Below are 24,507 nucleotides of genomic sequence, written 5' to 3'. Positions count from 1 at the left end.
GGGAGGACTTGCAAAGAGTTTTCTGTGAAAATTTCGTGGGTATCATTACGCACCCCATCACCCATGCAGAATTAAAAGGACTCAAGCAGAAAGGAGGTGAGAGTCTAAGAAATTACTATCGACTAATTTGGTGAACTACGTGCTCAAGTACATGACATCACCGAACGAGAAGTAATCGAAGCTTTCTCTCACGGAATCATGGCTAGGTGGCAATTTCAGGACTTTTGCAAAGAAAACCCGAGAACCAATGAAGAATTCAGATGCACAGTAGAAAAGATGATTACTGCAGAGGAGAAGACACGAGAAAGGTTCCTGGATAGAAACAACCAAGACAACCCGGACAAGCAAAATCATCGAAACATCAGACATCAGGAAAGAAAACGTGGACCAGACAACACCGTAGCGGTGGCTGACAAATCAAGGAAGTTTTCCAAACCTAGAAGGTATGACGACATTGAAAACATGCATTGCATCTGGCACCCTAAAGGAAATCACACCATCAGAAATTGCTACACCTTCAATGATCGATACACAAGAAAAGATAATAAGGTAAACACTAAAGAAGACAATCAGAAAAAAGATGAAGACAACCACGAAGACAAGGGATTCTAAAAATCCTAGGGGGACAGTAGCAGTGATCTTCGTCGAGGGCCCCTAGATTCTAGAAGCAAACATCAAGAAAAGCTAGCTCTACGAACCATCATGGCAGCAGAACCGGCTACTCCAAGATATCTCAATTGGTCACTAGTATCCAATCCAGTTTTCAAGAGAAGACCAATGGACTAGCGTAGGAAACGTAGGCCATTACCCACTGGTTCTAGATCCAACTATCAGCCGGTATGACTGTCACAAAAGTACTAATCGATGGGGGAACCAGACTCAACATCATTTTTTCAGAAACGCTAAGGAAGATGGGACTACAACTCGCCAGGATGATTACACCAATGAGCACCCCTTTTATGGGATAGTACCCGGCAAGGCAGCCATGCCACTTGGACAAATCACTCTACCAGTTACTTTTGGAACTCCCTCAAACTACCGAACAGAGTTCATCAAGTTTGAAGTTGCAGACTTCGATTCATCATATCACGCAATCCTCGGGCGCCCAGCACTAGCAAAATTCATGGCAATACCGCATTACCCGTACCTATTGCTTAAGATGCCAGGGCCTAACTGGTGTCCTTTCCCTTCGAAGTGATTTGAAGCGCGCTTTTGACTACGACGTTCAGGCAATTCAAATTGCAGCCAAAGCACAAGCCACCAATGGTAGAAAAGAAATAGCCACTATTATCCGTAGAAATGAGCCCAGAAGAACTAGAGATACCGGCTAAAAAGCCCAGCATCCTCGCACCACCAAAAGAAGCCGACGTCAAGCAAATCGACCTGGGCACCGGTGATCCCTCCAAAACGACAACCATCAGCGCCCACCTCTCGGCAAAATAGGAACTCGCGCTCACCAACTTTCTTCGGGACAACAAAGATATCTTCGCTTGGAAGCCAGCCGACATGCCAGGTGTCCCAAGAGAGTTGGCTGAGCACAGAATCGATATCAATGAAGGCTCCAAGCCTATGAAGCAACGGCTACGAATGATTCTCACCCGACAAGAAGGCAAGCAATTAAAAAAGAAATCACAAAGCTAATGGCAGTCCGGATTCATCAGAGAAATCCTTCATCCAGATTGGCTAGCAAACCCAGTTCTAGTACAAAAAAAAGAATACGGACGAGTGGTGCATGTGCGTCGACTACACAGATCTCAACAAACACTGCCTGAAAGATCCATTCGGGCTACCACGCATTGATCAGATAGTTGATTCAACAGCAGGATCTACCCTATTATCCTTTCTTGATTGCTATTCAGGATATCACCAGATCACATTAAAGGAACAAGACCAGAGCAAGACATCTTTCATCACTCCGTTCGGTGCCTACTGCTACAAGACCATGTCGTTTGGACTCAAGAATGCTGGAGCCACTTACCAAAGAGCTATCCAAACGTGCCTTGGTGAACAGATCGGCGAAAACATAGAGGCATACAGTGGATGACGTAGTAGTAAAAACAAAGAACCCGGACACACTAATTGAAGACTTAAAGCAAACCTTTGAAAACCTGAAAAGGTGGAGGTGGAAATTGAACCCAAACAAGTGTGTATTCGGAGTTCCTTTCAGGACAACTACTCGGATTCTTGGTCAGTCATTGTGGAATCGAAGCCAGCGCCAAGCAAATTTAAGCCATAACAGAGATGAACCTCTCCTCGAAATATCAAAGATGTGCTAGAAACTAACAGGCTGCATGGTGGCCCTCAATCGTTTCATATCAAGACTCAGCGAAAAAGGGTTACCTTTCTTTAAACTACTAAAGAAGACAGACAAGTTCGAGTGGACAGAAGAAACCAACGAAGCTTTCAAAAGACTTAAGGCATACCTCACCTCCTCGCCCGTTCTCACACCTCCAAAGAAATATGAATACATGATGTTGTACATTGCGGCAACTTCTACTATGATCAGCATATCGATAGTCATAGAAAGAGAAGAAGAAGGGCATGTATATAAAGTACAATGCCCCGTATACTACATCAGCGAAGTACTGTCAGAATCAAAAATCCGGTACCCTACATGTGAAAAACTACTCTACGCCCTCCTGATCACTTCACGTAAGCTTCGTCACTATTTTGAAAGCCACAAGATTACCGTGGTGATAGATTTCCCACTCGGAGACATCGTACACAATAGAGACGCAACAAGGTGCATATCTAAGTGGACAGTTGAACTTGGTGCTCTCAATATCGATTTCACCCCACGGAAGGCAATTAAATCTCAAGCCCTTGCCGATTTTGTTACCGAGTGGACAAAAATTCAATAACCTATGTCAAATACCATCCTTGACCATTGGAAGATGTACTTTGATGGATCGTTGAAGCTAGGCAGAGCTAGTGCAGGTGTTCTCTTCATTTCTCCAGACGGAAAACAACTCAAGTATGTCCTTTAGATATTATGGCAAGCTACAAATAATGAAGCAGAATACGAAGCCCTCATCCACGGGCTCCGAGTAGCAATTACCCTCAGAATCAAGCGATTACTCGTATACGGCGATTCGGCAGTAGTCATCAACCAAGTCAACAAAGATTGGGACTGCACCAATGAAAACATGGGTGCTTACTGTGCTGAAATACAAAAACTCGAAAAAACATTTTCAAGGATTGGAAATTCTACATGTCCTGCCTGATTCTAATATTGCGGTAGACGTCCTCGCCAAGCTCAGATCGGATAGGGCAAAGGTCCCACCCAGCATATTCATAGAGGAGTTATCAGCTCCATCTATCAAACAACCCGATGAGATAACCCCTGAACTCCTAGCTAAAGGCACCCTAGATTTTGGTAATCATCACCTCATGGACCCTAGGTTTTTATTGATTATATCAAAGAGAATAAGTTGCTAGCAGAAAAAGAGGAGGCTACCTAGGTTGTTCGCAGAAGCAAGAACTACGTCCTAGTAGGGGACAAGCTATACAGAAGAGCCGCATCATCAGGAGTACTCCTAAAATGTGTCTCATTTGAAAAAGGCAAAGAGATCTTAGACGAAATATACTCAGGTTGCTATGGAAATCATGCTGCTTCAAGAACACTAGTCGGCAAAGCATTCCGCACCGGATTCTACTGGCCAACAGCTTTGAAAGACGTAGAAGAACTCGTCAGAAAATGCAAAGGTTATCAAATGTTGCAAGACAAGCTCATGTACCTAGCTCACAATCTCATCTGCATCCCACCCGCTTGGCCTTTCTCTTGCTAGGGGCTAGATCAAGTAGGACCTCTCAAGAAAGCAAAGGGCTGGTTTCGAGTACATCTTTGTAGCAATTGACAAGTTCACCAAGTGGATTGAATACAAACCACTCACAAAATACAGCGTAGCCAAAGCAGTCGAGTTCATCCAAGACATTATGCACCGCTTCGGCATGCCTAATCGAATCATCACAAATTTGGGTTCTCCCTTCACAGCTACAGAATTCCAAAGTTGGGCACAGGATTGCGGCTTCGGCATAGATTACGCATCAGTCACACATCCTAGAAGCCAACGGACAGGTTAGAAGGGCTAACGGACTCATACTAGCCGGATTAAAACCAAGATTGTATGAAGAACTAGTGGACTATGAATCCAAATGAATTGAAGAATTACCCAAAGTAGTATGGGGGCTACGAACTCAAATAAGTAGAGCCACCGGATACTCACCTTTCTTCCTAGTTTATGGATCAGAAGCCGTACTACCTATCGACTTGATCTGGATGTCACCAAGGATAGAACAATATAACGAAGGAGAAGCAGAACACACCTCAAAGATTAGAACTCAATAGTACAAAAGAAGTCAGAGTAAACGCTACCCTTCAATCAGCTAGATACCTCCAAGGTTTAAGATGCCACAACAACAAGAATACCCAACCTCGATCACTCCAAATCAGAGACTTAGTACTAAGAAGAATACAAAAAACTAACAGACGCCATAAACTACTCAGTCCATGGGAAGGTCCTTTTATTGTCACAAAAGTCACCGGACCAGGCACGTACAAGTTGATAACTGAAGATGGAAAAGAAGTCAATAATATATGGCACATCAGCCAACTAAGAAGATTCTACGCATGAAAACAACTCAAGGAAGAATATATATACAAGCCACAAGAGATCAACATTCATGATCAATAAAGATGGTGTTCCTCGACAACATATGTCTTATTATGGCTTTCCCAAAGTTGTTTTCACTAAGCATATCAACGTTCATGATCAATAAAGATGGTGTTCCTCGATAACATATGTCTTATTATGGCTTTCCCCCTAGTTGTTTTCACTAAGCATACCGGCCGAGAGCAAAAGAGCTGAAAAGATGCTTGAGCCCACCGATGAGGGTAGCTAATAAGCTAACACCTGAACCAAAAAGCAAAATGGCTAAAATTATGCCTGAGCATACCGGCTAAGAGCAAAAGAGCTAAAAAGATGCTTGAGCCCGCCGATAAGGGTAGCTAATAAGCTAACACCTGAACTAAAAAGCAAAATGGCTAAAATTATGCCTGAGCATACCGGCCAAGAGCAAAAGAGCTGAAAAGATGCTTGAGCCCACCGATGAGGGTAGCTAATGAGCTAACACCCGAACCAAAAAGCAAAATGGCTGAAATTATGCCTGAGCATACCGTCCGAGAGCAAAAGAGCTAAAAAGATGTTTGAGCCCGCCGATGAGGGTAGCTAATAAGCTAACACCCAAACCAAAAAGCAAAATGGCTGAAATTATGCCTGAGCATACTGACCAAGAGCAAAAAAGCTAAAAAGATGCTTGAGCCCACCGATGAGGGTAGCTAATAAGTTAACACCCGAACCAAAAAAGCAAAATGGCTAAAATTATGCCTGAACATACCGGCCGTGAACAAAAAAGATAAAAAGATGCTTGAGACTGCTGATGAGGGTAGCTGATAAGCCAACACCTGAACCGATCCTAAGATGTTTTTACAACCAGGGAAAGAGCCAGATGCTGGCCACATCTCGAGTTAAGCAAAAAAGCTAAAAAGAAGAAGCTGAAGATACTTGAGATCACTGGTCCTAAGTCTCTTCAGTACTAATAAGAACAAAAAGGTTGTTAGGACAAAGATCTACTTAACCCGAGTTGTTTACACGGCAGCCATACAAGCACTTGACAAATCAAGAAAGTTTGTCAAGACAACGATCTACATATACCGAGTTGTTTACACGGCGCAGACAAAAGCCTAACAAACACTTGACAAAATCAAGAAGATTTAACAAGACAACGATCTACATATACCGAGTTGATTACACGGCGCAGATAAAAGCCATACAAATGCTCGACCTATCAAGGAGCGATCCTACAATGGATGAAACAACACGACCACCATAAACTGTGGATGCGCACCACGACCAACAAACGACTACTAAAAAAAATTCCGATCACTTGGACAAAGAAGCAGTGCACATGGACCGGGAGCACCAACGGAACAAACCTAACAAAGGACACAGTGAAAAGACAGAATTCAATGAAAGAGGACTCAGGCGTGAAGGAATAGTACTCAAGAACAAGCATATTCGAAAGAATATACCAACACTATACAACTCATGAACAAACAACATTTACACTCAACCACCACCATATAACTACATCTGACAACAGCAGACTACCAGAGAATATGCCAAGATCCAGTTCTTTTTTAATAAAAGAACCCAGATATATGCTCGGGGGCTGCAACAGGAGAGGTTTTTAGTTCGTTGAACAACTCAGATTCAAGACCCTCCAACTCTTTGTTCCAAATGGCAAGAGGCTCGGGGGCTACACTCAGTGAGTGCACTTTTTCTTCAAAAAAAGCGCACATCACTCAGAAGAATTCTTCAAGATAGGAGTTTTCAAAAAATATAAGATTCAAGACCCTCCAACTTTTTGTTCCAAATAGCAAGAGGCTCGAGGGCTACACTCAGTGAGTGCACTTTTTTCTTCGAAAAAGCGCACGTCACCAAGAAGACTTCTTCAAGATAGACCACTTCAAGGCCTCAAGACAAAAAGAACCTGGACCGAGCTATATCCGAGTTCTTTTTTATAAAGAACCTGGGTATATGCTCGGGAGCCCTTCGATGAAGAATTAGAGCAATTTCAAGACAAGACCCTCTAGCTCCTTGTTCCAAATAGCAAGAGGCTCGAGGGCTACACCCAGATGGGAGTACTTTTTCTTCAAAAAAAAGGTATACACCACCCGAAGATCTCACAAAGCTCTATACGGTTTCGCTCAAGAAAGCACTCGGACGACGCTTGTTCCTACTCGACAAGACCTGAAGGAACAAGACGAGGCTTCCAGAGCTCAACCATGAAGTGCTCGAGCGCTTGTCGATGCAAGACCCATGGGATACCCCTCAAGGAAGGGAGAAGATCTAGTCTAACTAGGATTCTTTCCATGTAATCTTAGTAGTAGTATTATTCTATAATCCTACTAGGAACTCTCATTGTAAACCAACTAGAACTCTGGCCTCCTGACTATATAAAGGAGGGCGGAGTTCCTGGAGAGGGGAGTTAGAGACAACACCTTACAATCAATCCAACGTAAAGGCTAACGCTGACTGGACGTAGGGCTATTACTCGATCACGGTCGAGGGCCTGAACACGGATAAATCAACTGTCTCTTGTGTTTACCGTCGAGTTCTGCATACGCTAAAGCCCAAATAAACTGCTCCGGGTACCCCCGTGGCAGGCTATCGGTGGTGAAACATCGACACCAACATTTAATTTTGAGCAATGTATGCTTTGTTAAGGAACTTTGGATTTCACTTGAGCAAGTATGCTTGAAAATTACATGACAAATTAATACTTTCTAACCACGATTTAGATGATTTTTCTAGATTCTTGAAACGCATTTCAGGACAAACAAGCTAATAAAAAACTCAAATATAACATTCTAGGAAGAATTTTAGTTTCAAACTATAAAAGCTATGATGCTAGATCCAAGGAAAATGATTCGTGCTTGATTTTTAAGAGAATTATTTATCTAGCCTTGAAAAATCATCCTTTCTACCAAGGCACTTCTGAAATCGAAGTTCCATATCTAACACCGAGTTGAAATTTCCTTTCCTATTTGGTACTACTGTTCATTTCCTTCGCTACCAGTAGTGGCCACCAAAATGACCCATATGTCCATCTCTATATCGAAACTATGTGGTGTCAAGTAAGGAAAGCATGAATATTTGTGATGTCAAATAAGAAAAGCATTAATGTATTGGTTGTGAAATAAAGAAGAGATTAGTTCTGGTTTCAAAGGTGATTTCGATTATATATGTATTTTCTAAAAATAATAAAACAATATGTAAATAATTGTTATCGTTTGAAAATACCAATATAACCGAAACCACCTCTGAAACTAGAACTAATCTCTTACTCAAGTTGTTCACCGATCTGCCAATCTGCCATACAACCGTGACAAATGGAGTGTACAAGGACAGTCGACTGCCTTGATGTTTGTGCAAACAAAGTTCAGTCCCTCGCCATTTTTTACTTCATGCCATAGTTATTGGAGCCGGACCGGACCGATGGTTTGATCGCTAAAAGACTAAACCAGAGGCTAAACCGGTTCAGTTCACTTAAAAGACCATTTGTGCAATTGAACTGGTAAAAACCGGTAGAACCAGCCATTTTTTTAACCTGTGAACCAGCCGGTTCCATATGAACCGCCCTAGTCTGATGCCGCGCACGCAGTTTGGCTGTGCAGCGTGGAGCCATGGACACGTGGTCCGATCCAAGCTGGTGGAGCGCCTGCACCTGCCACCGGTGGGCCTGCATTACTGCTGCTCACTTTGGAATTTGAATGGCATGCGTGGAGGGTACATTTTTTATATTTTAGCCCTTTTTTGAAAGTTTCTCACAAATATATCATTGGAGGAAAGATTTCAGAATATGGACCCTTAGCTCAGCGCCATTGATGCTGGCGCCGAGCTAACATGTCTCGGTGCCAGTGTCCCTGGCGCCGAGCTCCTAGGCTCGATGTGAACGTGGAAGGTGACTCTAGGCACCGAGCTCCCTGTCATTTAACCCGACTCAAGCTTCGTGCCCGAGTGTTCTTCCTCTTCTTTCTCCTCCCTCTCGGGTTTTTTCTCTCCCCACTTCACCCTACCTCACGAATCGACATATTGGACCTTGGAAACTTTGATTTGATCTATAGATCTTCGAGAGCAAGGTATCATCGCTCCCCTCCTAGTTTTTTTGCATCGATTCGGTATATATTAGTCGGATTTTTTAACGTAATAATCGTCATCACTTAGGGTTTCATTCTATCCCTCAATATATGTATTATACAAACATAGGATGATGCTAAGGCATGGAAAAGCTAGCAAACCTAGGCGCATGTAGTTATGTTATGAGTTCATTGTTGTGCATCAAATGGGAAGTCCTAGGTTTAGGGTTTAATGTTAACTGCTTTTGGTTCTTAGTAAGAAATTGGTTGTATTGTAGTTATTGTTCTCATTGACATTTATTTGTGATGTTTTGATTTATGTTTGTTAAATTACATCTGTTTTGTTAGATGCAAGAAATGTTTTGGGAGGAGTTTTGGCGAAAACGATGTCATCCTTGAGAATTATACCCGACGCATCTAGCAAATATGCCCCCGTCCCTCCTAACCTCACTGTCTCTAACTATGTCTGTGGTTTCCCAGCCCATGTTTTTCAATCGAAACATCCGGACACAGTGGCGCGTTGCTTATACATATGCAGTCGTTTCAATGTAAGAAATTGTTTCCACTATCCTTTTTCTTTATTTATGTAAATATGGTACTAATATTTTGTTGGAATCTCGTTGTGTAAGACCATGGTAGGTGCTTTTTTCTTTCAGTGGATCGACGGTGCAGACAAGTTTAATCCTAGGTACCTCCTTTTAGACGATTGGTTTAGAGGGAGACATCCACGTGAGCACTTCAAGCGGTGGGTTCCACCCCCCTAACCCTCCGCCAATGACGGCTAAGAAGAAGCACCTAGACGTAGTTAGACGACTCGAGAAACCTCCTCTGTGTGATTGTGGAGATCGAGCTGTGATAAACCCTGAGAATACGTTGGAGTTTGTGTGTCCAAACAAGCATGAAGTAAGTGCAAAGTGTATGTGTTGAAATGTTGAGCTATATGTGTTCATGTACTAATGTCTACTTATTTAGGTGTTTTCAATGGCTAAGTGTCGTTTCAAGGAGTGGTTGTATGATCCTAAGAATCAATGGCCGAAAGAACCACGAAGGGTTAAGGAAAAGATGAAAGAAAGGGTAATTTACAAAGCACCTCATGTCATGTGTGAATGTGGTGTTAAATCCAACTATGGCCTAGTCCCTTTGGAGCTTGGAATAGGCCATTATTACGACCATATGGTTGAGTATGATGAGGTTGGTTATTTTTTTGATAAACATAAAATCGTATTTTGTTTATTTTGCTAAGACATATATGATATAATTTTTCGTTTGAACTAAGCACTAGGAAATGCAGGTGGGAATGTTATGATGGTCAAGCTAAGTTCTTGGATGAACTGAAGAACAGGCAAGTAATTACACGGAAGAGGGGATATGGACCTGACTACGTCAACCTATTCGTTAAACATCATAAAGAAAAGATGCGTGAGTTTGCTAGACAACGTGGTATTTGTAACCCGGTCGATGTTGAGCTTAACAAATGGGGATTGGAGAGATGGATGATGTTAGAGGAGGAGAGGGCAAGGAATGAGGCAAGGGAGGAGACAAGAGTACAGATGCAGGTCTTGAACGAGCACGTTGTTGCATTATGTGCCAGTAAGTGCTTGAAAGCATTTTTTTCATTGCCTGATTTTAAATGCAATATAATCATGTTGCTAACTGATTACATTTCATACATGAAGGAATTGGTTGCAGCGAGGAACATGCCGTAGAGCTGGCTCGGGCAAGGTATGAGGAGAAAAAGTTAGATAAGCATAGATCACGAGTTGGTCACACCGTTCAATCACCGATTGTGTTGTCTGATGAGGGGGGACGAGGAGGAGGACGACACTGGCAGACTGAGTGAGCTCATTGCTCTAGTAGAGGCGGGCTTGCAGGCACAGGAGGCTAAGGACGATATTGGCAGACTGAGCGAGCTCATCCCTCTAGCAGAGGCGGGGTTGCGGGCGGAGGAGGCTGAGTAAGACACTAGTAGACTGAGCGAGCTCATTGGTCTAGCAGAGGCGGGCTTACAAGTGGAGGAGGATGACAATGTGTTCTTTACTCAGGCCGCAGCGGCCGCAGCGGCCGCAGATGAAGCGAAGGCCGCTTACTATAGGCGACAGGCAGGTTAGAGCAATGCAGGTGAGCCTAGCCATAGCAATAGGGTTGTAGTAGAGGACTAGTACTCGGACAGTGAGTTGCTTACTCAATATGTTTCAGATTGAGGAATTAGAAGTGCATTTGCCCCTATGTCTACTGTTGGCATGTACTTCTAGTATTATTATGTTGTTTGATGTGGCATAGTATTGAACTTTTCATTATGTGGTTGTTTTCATTATTTATGGTCTCAATATTCCGCTTAATGTTATGGACGTATTGAAATGTGAACACGTGCTGCAAATAAAACCTAACGATGTACGGCATTATATAATTCAACACACGAAACACATGAAATGGCATGTGGGAACATATACCGAACCTGGGTACATAGTTTCCTTCGACTAAACCTAACATGCCTTAGGTAATTAAACCAAACAACAAACACATAGATGTGGCATGTGAATATGATAAAGTCATCCTAGTAGTGTGGCCACATAGCAAATTGTGTTGCACCTTCTCCATAGTAGCCTCCCGTTGTTGTTGTTGGTGGTGGCGGGGGAGGCCCCTTGTTCTTGTGGTTAGGGCAGGTGCAATATGGATTATTGTAGAGTGCCTCATGTGAATCGGCACCATTGTTGTTGTCGTCATATCCATCGTCCTTGTAATTGCTGCTAACTTCCCTTTCAAGATCGAAGATACGGTCCTGTAGGTAGTAGATGTACTCCACATACGGATAAATAGGTCGAGGATCGATCCACCTAGTAGTAGACCTGACAGCTGGTCATACCCATCCTCCTAGTCCCCATATATCATCTTCCACGCTCGCTGCTTAGCCCTCCATGCTTTACCATAAGTTATCACATAACCTCCATACAACGTCTCAACGGTCCTAATAATTGTCCTCACCTTCATGTTGGGTTCTCCCTGCAAAATTCTTATCAACCACTTGGCAATGAGGGTAGATGTCAATTGTCGATGCCTCAGTGTCAGCTCATGGTCAGCATAATTGTGTGGCCCGACAACTTTTGTGATCTTCCATTTTTCGGTGACCTGTTGCTTCCTTGCATAAACCCTCCATGGGCACCATTCCTTGTCACACACAACTGTGTAACGGCGCTCTGTATATGAATGCAATACCTTGTAAGGTCTCTTTTGTATCACTACAAAAGCCTACAACCACCTCTTCAAAGCAAGGAGGTCATTGAACACCCTCCTATTCTCAATTACCATGTTAGGACCGGCCTTAGGAGCTTCTAGGAGCTCATCATCACGTCCTTCTACAAATGCCTGATCGGAATGAGCAAGATCGCTGAACTCATGAACTCTAGGATCACGACGGCCGGGAAAGATATGCCCTATCATCTCAACATCACTCTTCGTTAGCTCTCCAACAGGGCGATCATCATCAGAATCAAGAGCCCTAGCCATCTCATATGGCTCTGAATCATGCATAATTTCAACACTATTGGAGCCACAGAATCCATCTCCAAAGTGCACGTACGCAGCAACATGGGGCACATCCACATTCTCAGGAATGTCTCCTACAACATAAGTAGAGAAATGAGAAAAGAATGAAAGAAATATATGTAAGGAACGGGGTAAGCTCCCAAAAACCATGCGGTTAAGACACCTACTCAGATGATTCTATGTCAAAGGGATCTCATGAGGAGGATTTGCCATAGAAACATGAGTCTGACAACCATCTCCAACTATCACATTGGGGGCAGATTGAGCATCGGGAACCGTAGGTGCAATCTTCACATGCATATAAGGTTCTAGAATGGGAGGGTCGATGTGTGCCTGCTGATCCATTACTGGGGAAAACCCATGAGGGATGGGATCAACTAACACCCGACACACAACCATGTCCAAACATTGCAGCTGGCTCTTCATAGCCGATCTCACATAGTTCTTCCACTGATCCGTACAACCAATTCAGATCATTCGCCTGAAGATGTTGGGAGGAGAACCTAGGTGCAGTACACCATCAACTGCAATGACATCATCTCTAAGGCAATGCAGCTCCTCCTGAGCCCTTGCAACCATCTCACTAAATGAAGGCCTATCATTGAATAGCACAGGCACGCTTTGTATGTCAACAAACTCAACATATCCATAGCGATCGCTTTCAATGGTGCCTTCATGATATATGGTCACTAGGTTGTCCATCTAGTTCAAACACGTAATGAAACACATGTCCTTTGATCCAAATTAGACGATATATAGTACCTAACAAGTACTTTCTAAATAATAACTAATTAAATAAGATAATAACTACGTATATATATACAGTGTACTCACTAAATATCTATATCATATTTAGTTAACTAAATATGTAACTACATATCTAAGTAGCTATCTAACTATATCTATGTACCTATGTATCTATGTTTCTATCTATCTATCTATCTATATATCTCACTAGATCACTAACTAAATCAACTACCTGAGTCATCACATTAACTAGTAAATAACAAATGCCAACTAAGTGGTACATTGCAAATTCATAATTTTTACCTTTCTAACGACTGATCCGTGGACGTCGACGGAGTCGCAGCGGACGATAGGCGTGGGTCAGACCGACGATCTGGGCCGGCGGTGGCACGGCCGACCGCTGCAGGTGGTGCGGCCGATGATAGTGGTGGCGCGCGGGGGGCGCGGGATGCCTGGGGCTCCACGCGGCGAGTCCGGCTCGACGGGCGCGGGAGGCACGGCGGCCGCGGCCGAGGCCGGAGGAGGAGGGCGGCAAGGCGGGGCGAGGCCAAGGTGAGGAGAGGGTGTGGCGTAGGAACTGGCGAGGGGACCGGGGCGCTGGCGGAGGGGCGCTGGCCGCGACGCGGGGGGGGGGGGTGTAGGCGACGCGACGCGATGCGGGCGGGGGGGGTGCCACAGCGGGGCGTGGGCCGTCCGCGGTGGCGCAGCACGGGGCGGCCACGGTGGCGCTCAGTGGGCTCGGGGGGCGGGCGCGGGCGTGGGCGAGGGCGGCCGGTGGAGGTGTGGGCGCGGGCGGCGGCGACGAAGCTCGGCTCTGCTCTGCTAGGGCGAGAGAGGGAGAGGAAGAGAGGAAGAGAGGGGCGAGGCCATAGGTAATAAAGGATCGGCGCCAGTCACTCTAGCGCCGAGCTCGGCGCCAAGATCTACGATGCCGAGCTCAACGCCAGAGTGACTAGCGTCGAGCTCCCTGCCATGTCACCTTCCACGTTCGCGTCGTGCCTAAGAGCTCGGCGTCAGGGACGCTGGCGCCAAGACGTGTTAGCTCGGCGCCATATTCTAAAATCTTTTCTCTAAGAGTCTATTTATGAGAAACTTTCAAAAAAAACTAAAATATAAAAAAATTCGGTGCGTGGAGGTGTTTCCGGCTGCTCCTCGCTCCTTTGACTTTTTGGTAGTGCTGGCGTGAGATGATGTGGCTTTTAAATTTCAAAATTTTATAACTTTTTCAAATGAGCTTCAAATTAAACAAATAATATATGTATTTTGATTATCTCAACGAGCTCTACGCAATCGTGTATTCTATTTTAGCATTCGAGATTGTTTTCCAATAGTAAATATTTGAATTACTATTCTAGTTATTTTTACGCCAATTTGTAAGTGCTCCATATATTATTTATACAAATGTTTTAAATATCTGGTAAAACAACTCTAGAGCACCGATGTCTTGGAGTAGGTGTGTAGATTAGTGGGAAGCAAGTTATATAATTGTGTTTTATCATCTGATTTGTATATGTGATCAAATATATGTTGTTAATTATTTATTATATATTTTCCTAAAAAATTATTTATTATATATCATTATATTACACCGGTTTAAAGTATTTGTGAGCAGTTCAATTTATTCGGTCCAAAATAATCGAATCGATGGTTCAACCGGTTTTCAATGGTTGGACCAGTGAACCATCGAACCGATGGCCTCACCGGTTTGATGTCCAGTCTGATCATAATAACGATGCTTTACGCTAAGCCTCGTGCTCCCTGTCCCTAAAAAAGAGACATTCTCGTTTCCTAAAAAGTCAACTACTTTTAGCTTTGACTAAATATAGACCCCGTTCACTTCGCTGAAAAAACAAGCCGAAACACTGTTCCGGCTGATTTGTTGTGAGAGAAAAAACACTGTTTCGATTAAAAAAAACAAGCTGAAAAGTACGAATTATAAGACAAGGGTCATATTTAAAAAATATTAATATTTATAGTACATAAATATAGATCGTTGAATATACTTTCTTAATAAACTTATTTGAAGATATAAATATTGTATTCCCTCCAGTTTCCTAAAGAATATCGTTTTGAGGTGTCTTAAGTCAAACATTTTAAACTTTGACTACAAATAATTTTTTTTGGGTTGAGTTTCAAAATATGAAAGTGATGTAAGTAGATTCATCTCGAAATGTAGTTTCATAAAAGTATATATTGACTATTTTATAAATATTTTATAGCAAAAAATAACTGTTAAAGTTGTTTTTTTAGACTGTGTCGCTGTCCAAAACAATATTCTTTAAAAAATCGGAGAAAATATTTATTTTCTATAAATTTAATCATAGTTGAGAAAGTTTTGACCCATTCTCGACTCTTTTTTAGGAACCGTGTATATCAGTGGCATCTTTACGAGAACTGATAGCGAATACGAAGTTGCATTTTGGTGCATGCCTACATGCCGGCAGATCATGCGGCGCACTACCGAATACCGACGCGTGGTAGACCAGGACCACCAACAACTTTGAAGCTCCATCCATTTTAGTCATTGGTTGAGACGACATCTAAGGTGCCTAGGGTTTTCCTTATTTTTTCCTGTTCAGTTTTGACCCCAACCAGCTTCGTGAATTACTAGATCCATTTGACTACTTTACGGATATTTTTTCTTTGTTTTAAAACTCTACGTCATAATCTACGTTGTGATATTGTATGAAAACAACAACCACATGAAACATCCATAAACAATACTCCGTCCATCCTAAATTATAAGCCATTTCAATTATTTTTAGAGTCAAGACATTTTAAGTTTGACCAAAGTTATATAATAAAATAGTAACATTTATGACACCAACTAAGTATCCTTATATTCTTCATTAGTTATATTTAATAATACGATGTCATAAATCTTTGTAATTCTCTCTTTATTATTGGATCAAACTTAAAATGCTTTAACTCTCAAGAATCCAGAAGATTAAAATAACCTATAATTTGAAATGGAGGGAGTACTAACTCACGCGTAGTCCTCACTCCATATTTCACGCTGGAGCGGAACCTACTTGTCGGTGACTACTGTTTCTGTAAGTTTGTTCCTTGAAGCATAGTGTTCACTTTAATTACATTTGTTCAAAAGCACTAATTTTGTAGCGCCAATTATAGATGGTCAATGGGCTGGCCCGGCCTGGCCCAGCACGGGCCCATGCTAGGCACGACTCGAAGGGGGTCGGGCCGACACGGCACGCCGTATTGCCCGGGCCGTGCCGAACGGGGCAACATGCCTGGCCGACGGCCCAGGCACGGCCTGCCGGGCCGCTTTTCGTGACGGCCCAGCCCAAGAAGCACGACAAATCTAGCAGGGCGAGTCGGCCCGTGGCCCACTTCAACAGGGGGACAGGGGAACTGGGGAAGAGAGGACAGGGTCGAGGGGGTGCCGGCCGCGGACGCTGTGGAGAGGCGTGGCCACGCCCGCGCCCGCGCGGGGTTGTGCCAGTCACGTGGAGGAGATGGCCTTCGTGCTCGTCTGCCAGTGGTGTGGGGGAGGGGCGAGGAGGTGGCCGGCGGCAGTGCTGGAGACGTGGAGGAGGATGTCGAGGAGGCGACAGGGCGATTCGCGTCGGCGTTTGCGGCTTGCTGTCGCTCTCGCTCCACGGTCCACGCAGAGTCGGGATGGGAAGAGGAGGCATGGAATCGACGCGGAACAGGCAACGTGGGTGGAACTGATACGTATGGCCGAGTTAGTCTGAGGCACATTAATGATGGGAGTTATTGGGCTATAGATGAATTAGCTTGTTACCGGGCCACTATCGGGCCTACTGTTGTAGGCAGGGCCATACCAGGCTAGCACGTCGTGCTTGGGGTAAGGCCGAGGCACGACCTGCTACTCCCAGCCGTGCTCGTACTCGTGCCGGACCAAAAAATGCGGGCTTCATGTCAAGCCGTCGTGCTCTGGGCTGCATGAACATTTATAGTGCGGATGAGTACGTTTTGCCGTTCGAGATGGTAGGGTTGGACCACGGATGGAATGCATGCGCGCACATGAACCACGGCACGCGCGCGTGCTTGCATGTGATGTGTCATGTGTGCGCCCCTCCGATGGCTTGGCGTACGCATTGGCCGTGTGTGGATCTGGTAAGAGTACGCACGCCCCCACACCGTACCGGCCGGTGTGCCGCCGAGGCGCTAGCTAGCTGCTGACCGCACCTTACGGTTACTGGTAGCTGCTGTGTAGGGAGTACCGCTTGTTGCGTACGCATTAGCTGTTGAGTTGCACATAGAGATTACAAAAAAAATCATTTTAACTGATGACTTCGTCGATCTTAAAATTTGTTGCTAGTCTAGTTTTTTTTTTTGAGAAAGAGTGAACCGCCGGTGGTTGCGGAGGCAGGGGCAGCGAGACGGGCAAGGCAGCAGTGATGCCACCGGCCAGGGAGTTGAGAGGAAGGCGTTGGACAAGACAGAAGTACAGTGGGGTATCACTTTGATTCTCCGATGAAGCCAGGTTAGTATGGGGGTAGGGTTGGAGGCAGTAGATCTAGCGACGAGGAGGCATTGCAAACCAGGCAAGCATGCGGGTTTAGCTATCCTGGTATATGTATCTCAATCCACGTATGTTAAGGTAAATAAGTATAAAAATTAAACTAATTTATACCCTATCCACTAAACACTTCCGGATTAAAGTGGGAACAAGTGCATATAAATAAGCCTTTAGGCCATGTTCGTGTGCCCTTAAACTCGGCTTTGATCTGTTTTTTTTTTCATCCGGAACAGTATTTTTCTCTCATAAATTTTTCTCCAGATTCATTCAGATTCCTCCAAAATTCCTCAAAACGAACGGGGCCTTAGCTTTAACTTACTGTGAAATATGAAGGGAACGCTAACTGCAATCTGATCCGGAATCTATACATGTGTCGATCCCATGTTTCTTTGCATGGATGTCATCACTGTTATTTTTGGAAAGCTTTACTTATAGGAGTATTTGATATTATCAGCATATTCGTCGTTTGGTTTCTGGACTGATAATCCTGGTAGATGTTGGTTTATTGTGAGAAAGAAACAATGTATCATGGCTCAACAAACGAACAGACTGTGTATATATAACCATCAAAGCTATAGCAATTGGCCCTTGCCGCGCAGGCGCAGTAGATAAGATTATCGTTGCAGATCGATCGCGGAGCTCTATGCGTACTGAATCCATTCAAATAATAAAGCACTGGCCCACTGTGTCATATCTTTTTAACCACTGCACAGCTCTTTCTCGTTCCGAGAATAAACTGATGTACAGCGCAGGCAAGCGAATCTGAACACGGATCGATGTCGATGCCACGACCGATGCATGCATGAATGATCAATGGTCCATCCATCTATCCACCGGCCGGCCGCATTTTGCAGGTACCAGAGCCACCAGGGACGGCCCAGGTACGTGTTCGCTCTGACGAGATAACAAATTCAGGATGCTCGGTCTCTCGCCCTGTTCGCTTGTTGGTTTCAGCCAGTCCAAACCAGCCAGCCAATAGTGTTTTCCTCTCACAATAAATCAGCACCAACCAGCCCAAACCAGCCCAGAAACCAACCAGCGAATAGGCCGTCTGGCTCTGCGGCTCGAGCAGAGACAAAGTTCCCATCGCGCGCAACGTTAACTGCTCGTGTACAATGTGGACGGCCGTCATCCGATATATGCCTGTTTTTTTTAATTTAGCCCTATTTTATCGAAAATTCACGTTTACACCCGTGGTGGTCAAAATCTTATCTTTGGATCACGTGGTCGGCGTCGTGATTCACGGCGCCGAAATAACACGGCTCAGCGCCATGACCCATGACGCCGAGGTTGGACGCCAGTGTTTGCGTAGATGCTAGCGTGTTATCGATGTGGCAGACGAACCTCGGCACCATAGCATACGGCGCCACAGGCTATAGCACTGAGCTCCAGCTCAAATTGCCACAACCAGTTTTCTGGCCGAGGCTAGTTCCTCTTCTCTCTCGGTTTCTCCCTCTCCCCAATCCTTCCAACCTTCTTGAACTGACACGTTCTCAAGGAGCGGGATCTCATTGGTGTTCTCGCCCGCGACTAGATCTTCATAGCCGTCGCCACTGCCCTCCTCATCGTGGCCCGTGTGGATATGAGAGAGAGAGAGTTGATGAGGGAAAGAGGGGAAGAGGAAGTGGGAACTTACTAGTAGTCTTGTCGACGTCACGGTTTTGTATCCTGGCGCGACTGCCGGTGTGTGAGCTCGAATCTAGACTTGGCCTGCTGCCGTTGGAGGTGAGCCTGAGACCTGCCCCGGCCTGTTGCTTCCTCGCATATCCGCATGAGTGTAGACTCCTTGCCACATCGGGCGTCAGTACGTGTGCTTGGGTACTTCCACGTGCTACTTGAGATCCTGTCCTATCCGCCGACTAGGGGGGGGGGGCGAGAGAGAGAGAGAGAGAGAGAGAGAGAGAGAGAGAGAGAGAGAGAGAGAGAGAGAGAGAGAGAGAGAGGTGGGGGCGGAGAGCGAGGGGCGCCGCCGGTTCGCTTGCTCGGGAGACAAAGGGATGAGTGAGAGAGATAGAGAGTATGACGACAGTGGAAAGCTAGGGTTTCCTCTTTTGCATTTACAGAGACATGTCTTTAAGGGGTCTGTCTCTGTAAATAGTCCCTGTTTGCATAGACGGTTTTTTTGAAGGCCTGTCTTTATTAATTGATTTTACATAGACAGGTATTTCTAAGTAGCCCTATAAATAGGTTGCTCACCTCTGAAAATCACTACACATTTTTTTAGGCAAGGATACTTTGTGTCGACCACTGCTATTAATTGATTTTACATGCACTACCAAAAACAGTAAAATTGTCGAGTGCCTGAGGGTTTACCGAGTCCATTCCATCGGGCCCTCGGCAAATATTAGGTTTACCGAGTGTTTTTAATTCGACACTCAAAAACATATAGCACTCGGCAAAACACAACTTTACCGAGTGCCAAATAAGAAACACTCGGCAAACTACACTGAAACACTCGGCAAACACGGACACTCGGCAAAAGTATAGGCACGTGCGCTGGGCGTGCGGCGGCCATGTGACGGCCGTTGGGTGCGCAGCCCTGCCGTTAGAACTTTGCCGAGTGTCCGTTAGAGACACTCGGCAAAGCCACGGTTTGTTGTGTGTTTGTAGTTGACACTCGGTAAAGCCACGGTTTGTTGTGTGTTTGTAGTTGACACTCGGCAACCTGATATTTTTGCCGAGTGTTTTTGTTTGACATTCGGCAAAATAAGGTTTTTGCCGAGTGTTTTTATTAGCACTCGGCAAAATAATAATTTTTTTCCTCTTCTGTTCTCCAAACTTTTTCTACTCTCCACATACAACATGTGGTACTACATGTTAAAATTTGGCAAATTTCTCGATCTGTTTGCTATATTTAATTAATTTATTGCATTTCAAGAATTTTTTTGGTTTAAGTCAAATTTGAATTGCATGTGATTCAAATAATGGAATAAATTGAGTGGAGAAATCATATTCATGTTATGAGTCCATTTTGGGGCCTTACTCGGGAAATAAAAAGAATTTTCGAACATTTTGTCCAGAAAACACGACCACGAACGCGTGGCCGAATGGTTTTTAAATTCTAAAAAAAAGCAAACGAAGTCTGAAAATCACGAGATTTGTCAAAATCTCATGATATCATACTTGGAGACGGTGGAAAAAAATTGAGAAGGTTTCACATAATTTGTCACGTACGACCTTTACAAACCGAAGCATCTCCGAAGAAGAATCGTAGTGTTGAGAAGGATCCGGTAAGATTTAGATTCAAAGTGACGATTGAATTGAGGTTTGACTTTAAAAGTTTTTTGTATAGGCAATAGACAACATAGATTGGTTCACCTCAAATTTTAGTATTTTTTCGGATCTGTTTGATAATTTTAATTTATTAACTGCAATTATAGAATTTTAATTGAGATAAATTGAATTTGAGCTATAATTGCATGAAATAATGGATTAATATTCGTAGAAAAATCTAATATGCATTGTTGAGTGAATTTGACAAGGTATTTTGAAATTACATTCTAACAAATTTAGTAGAACATGCTATGAAGAAGGAGGATGGGGGAACATGAAATATCAATTTATTTTACCGAGTGTTTTCTACCTGACACTCGGCGAAAATAATAGTTGCCGAGTGTCATATAGGGGATGTCGACGAAATATGGTCGGCAGTCTACCTAAGGGTATGCCCAAGGTAGTAGATTATCGGCAGACAGGTGCGCAAGCCACGAACGAGATGGTGACGCAAGACAGACACGAGGTTTTATCCAGGTTCGGCCGCCGTGAAGGCGTAATACCTACGTCCTGCGTCTGATTGTATTGTTGTATGTCAATGAGATCTGATAGATCCTGATGGATCGTGTCCGCTAGGGGACCCCTGCCTCTCCTTATATAGTCTGGAGGGACAGGGTTACAAGTAAAGTAACCTATTTGGTACTATACAATATCTTGCGGTACACGCCGAGCAGCGCCGTGCACGCCTTAATCTTGTGGGCCGGGCCAGCTCTAATGGTGCGGCCCATGTCTTGTCTTAAGGATACCGGGGGCCATACCCCCACAGGGGACACTCGGCAACTTCGTCTACCAGCCCCACTGCACAGTATCGGGCCGTAATGAAAATAAAAAAATAATGCCGAGTGCCCCAGATCTTGGCACTCGACATATCCCTTCATATGACCCCAGTGGCCCGCACCCCCGGCCCTCACCCTCGCGTAGACAACACACCCTTCACCGCCGCCTCCCCGCTCCACTGTGCCCCACCACCGGCACGGCATCGCTGCCCCGCCCCCGGCGCTGCCCGCCCTCTGTGCCCCGCCCCGCCACCGGCGCCACCCGCCCCCGGCGCGTCCCGCCACCGGCGCCGCCCACCCGGTAAGATTTTTCTAAATGCTCCATATAATTTTCCCGAAATCTTGTCCCCGGCGCTCCGCCCCGCCCTCGGTGTGTCCCGCCACCGGCGCCTCCGCTTGTGTAGTTCGGACAGATCTTGTCCAGACGGCGTAGCAACTCGAAATGCAGCCCAGTAAAGAACTGACAATAAAATCAGTGCACATTATGGGTAGAACAATTTATCTTAACATGTTTTAATACTTAAAATGGCTTGTAGGAAAAAAAGATATTGCATATGTTGGAAGGTCCTTCAATATACGGAACACCCGGTGTTTTTATATTAACAGAATTATTATGAAAATAAAATTACAAGTAGGAAATTTTAAGTTGCTCCTGATGCTGAGGATATCATACATTTCCAACATAAAACAGTAACTAACCATGTAGATGGTCTTCTAGACATCCCAATGGCATATACTCATAAACGAGCAAGCACTGATCACCATCAACACAGTAGCCATGCAAATTGACTACATTAGACTGTCTCCAACGAACGACCTAAACGCAAAAATGCGCTCGGCACAGTGTTTTTGGGTACCAAAACACTCCTCCAACGGAGGACCGAAACCAGGTACCCATTCTGGGTCCTCTACGATTGGTAAGGCAAATCTGCGTTTCGAAGAGAGACAATGCAAATGGTGGGAGCCGTTGGGGCAAGACGACGCAAGAGCTCCGCCGAGCCACGGGCGCGAGCTCGGCCGGGCCGCGGGGGCGAGCTCCACCGGGCGCGAGCTCCGCCGGACGCGAGCTCTGCCGAGCCGCGGGCGCGAAGAAGGAGAAGGAGAGGGAGGGGGGCCAGACGCGGGCGCGAGCTCCACCGGGCTCGGGGAAGAAGAAGGAGAGGGAGGGGGGCGAGTTCCGCCGAGCCGCGGGGGCGAGCTCCGCCGGGCGCGAGATCCGCCGGCGCGGGCGCGAGCTCCGCCGGACGCAGGCTCCGCCGAGCCACGGGCGCGAAGAAGGAGGAGAGCGAGGGGGGCCGGACGCAGGCACGAGCTCCGCCGAGCTCGGGGAAGAAGAAGGAGAGGGAGGGGGGCTGGATCCGGGCGCGAGCTCGGTCGGGCCGCGGGGGCGAGTTCTGCCGAGCCGCGGGGGCGAGCTCCGCCGAGCCGCGGGCGCAAGATCCGCCGGCGCGGGCGCGAGCTCGGCCGGGCGCGACCTCCGCCGAACCGCGGGCGCGAAGAAGGAGAAGGAGAGGGAGGGGGGCCGGACGCGGGCGCGAGCTCCGCCGGGCTCGGGGAAGAAGAAGGAGAGGGAGGGGGGCCGGATCCAGGCGCCGCGCCAGCGCCAGAGCGCGCCGTCGCCCCACGTCGTCGCCGTCGCCATGCCCGCGTGGAAGAGAGAGGACCGAAGATATTTTGCCTTCGCCGTTGGAAACCGAGGAATTTGGGTTGCTCACTCATTCACTGTGCGTCTCCTAAATCCCGGAATGGGTCTTTGGTATGGGTCTTTCTCGTTGGAGATAGCCTTAGGGTGATGCAGGAGGCTGAGCATGAGAACCTCCACAAGGAATTATCTGTTCCCTTGGAACCCATTTAGATCAAGTTGTTTGACTGCAACAACCTGCCATGCAGCAAAAGCTGGAGCGGCATTAGACATATATAGAAAATACAAATTAGGTTACCATATTTTCAACAGCTCACGTTGCTATCAGAAAAATGAAATATTTCTTAAAAGCATTAACAATAAGTATGCAGTGTAATGTTTTCTCGCAAAACTGTAGTGAGCTCGCAGCATAACTAAAATAAAACAATGAGAAACATGAACCGAGACCACAAACCTGCCCATTACTAAGAGTTGCTTTGTAGACACAACCAAATCCTCCTCGCCCCAAAAGATAGTCCTCCCTGAAATTTTTGGTAGCCTCAGCAAGCTGACGCAACGTGAAGATTGTTGCTTCCTCATGTCTACCAATTAGCTGGGCTCCTTCCATATGCGCCACTCTCTCAGTATTCAATGGGCTGCTTTCAGAAGATTTTGAGTAGTCCACTGTCAATGGCCCATTGAAAACCAAAAGACACAATAAGTGTCAATGAATAAGAATACAACTGAAGAAAAAAGACCAAACAAGAATAAATCAACAATTTTCTCGTAGCTCACCCAACACTATTTTCAAGCATTTATTTTCCCTGCCCATGCAAATGTTAGCAATTTAAACATGCACAGACTATATGCATGTCTCAACTTGCAGGTTTTTGCCGCCGCTCCCTGCCCCGCCCTGCCGCCTGGTTCCACCTTGCCCTCCTGCCGCCCCACAAATTCGAGTTGCCGTGTTTTTGCAAGGTATAAGATGTGCATGTGGTTGTCGGCTATCGTGTTGTTTGTTTGGTGTGGATGTGGTTGTCAGCCATAGTGCCGTTGTATTTGTTGCAGGTTTTGGAAGCCTCCCCGTGCAGGGCAGGTGCTGTCGAAATTTAGATTTGACACTACTATGTTCCTTTTATTGCAGGAGAGGCTATTGCAACGTTCTCGACTCGTCACTTTGCAGGACAGCAAGGTGAGACATACAAGACCCTTCTTTCCATATCATGTTCGTATATCACGTAACCTAGCTAGGCGTCTCCCGTTCGAAAGAGATACGGTTGGAAATATGCAGGTCTTTGTATATCTATAACCGTATCTGTTTCGAATTATCCATGTTTTT

The sequence above is a fragment of the Miscanthus floridulus genome, chromosome 5 (genome assembly GCF_019320115.1).
Source record: "Miscanthus floridulus cultivar M001 chromosome 5, ASM1932011v1, whole genome shotgun sequence".
Taxonomy (NCBI): Eukaryota; Viridiplantae; Streptophyta; class Magnoliopsida; order Poales; family Poaceae; genus Miscanthus; species Miscanthus floridulus.
Note: the sequence above shows the minus strand (reverse complement) of the source record.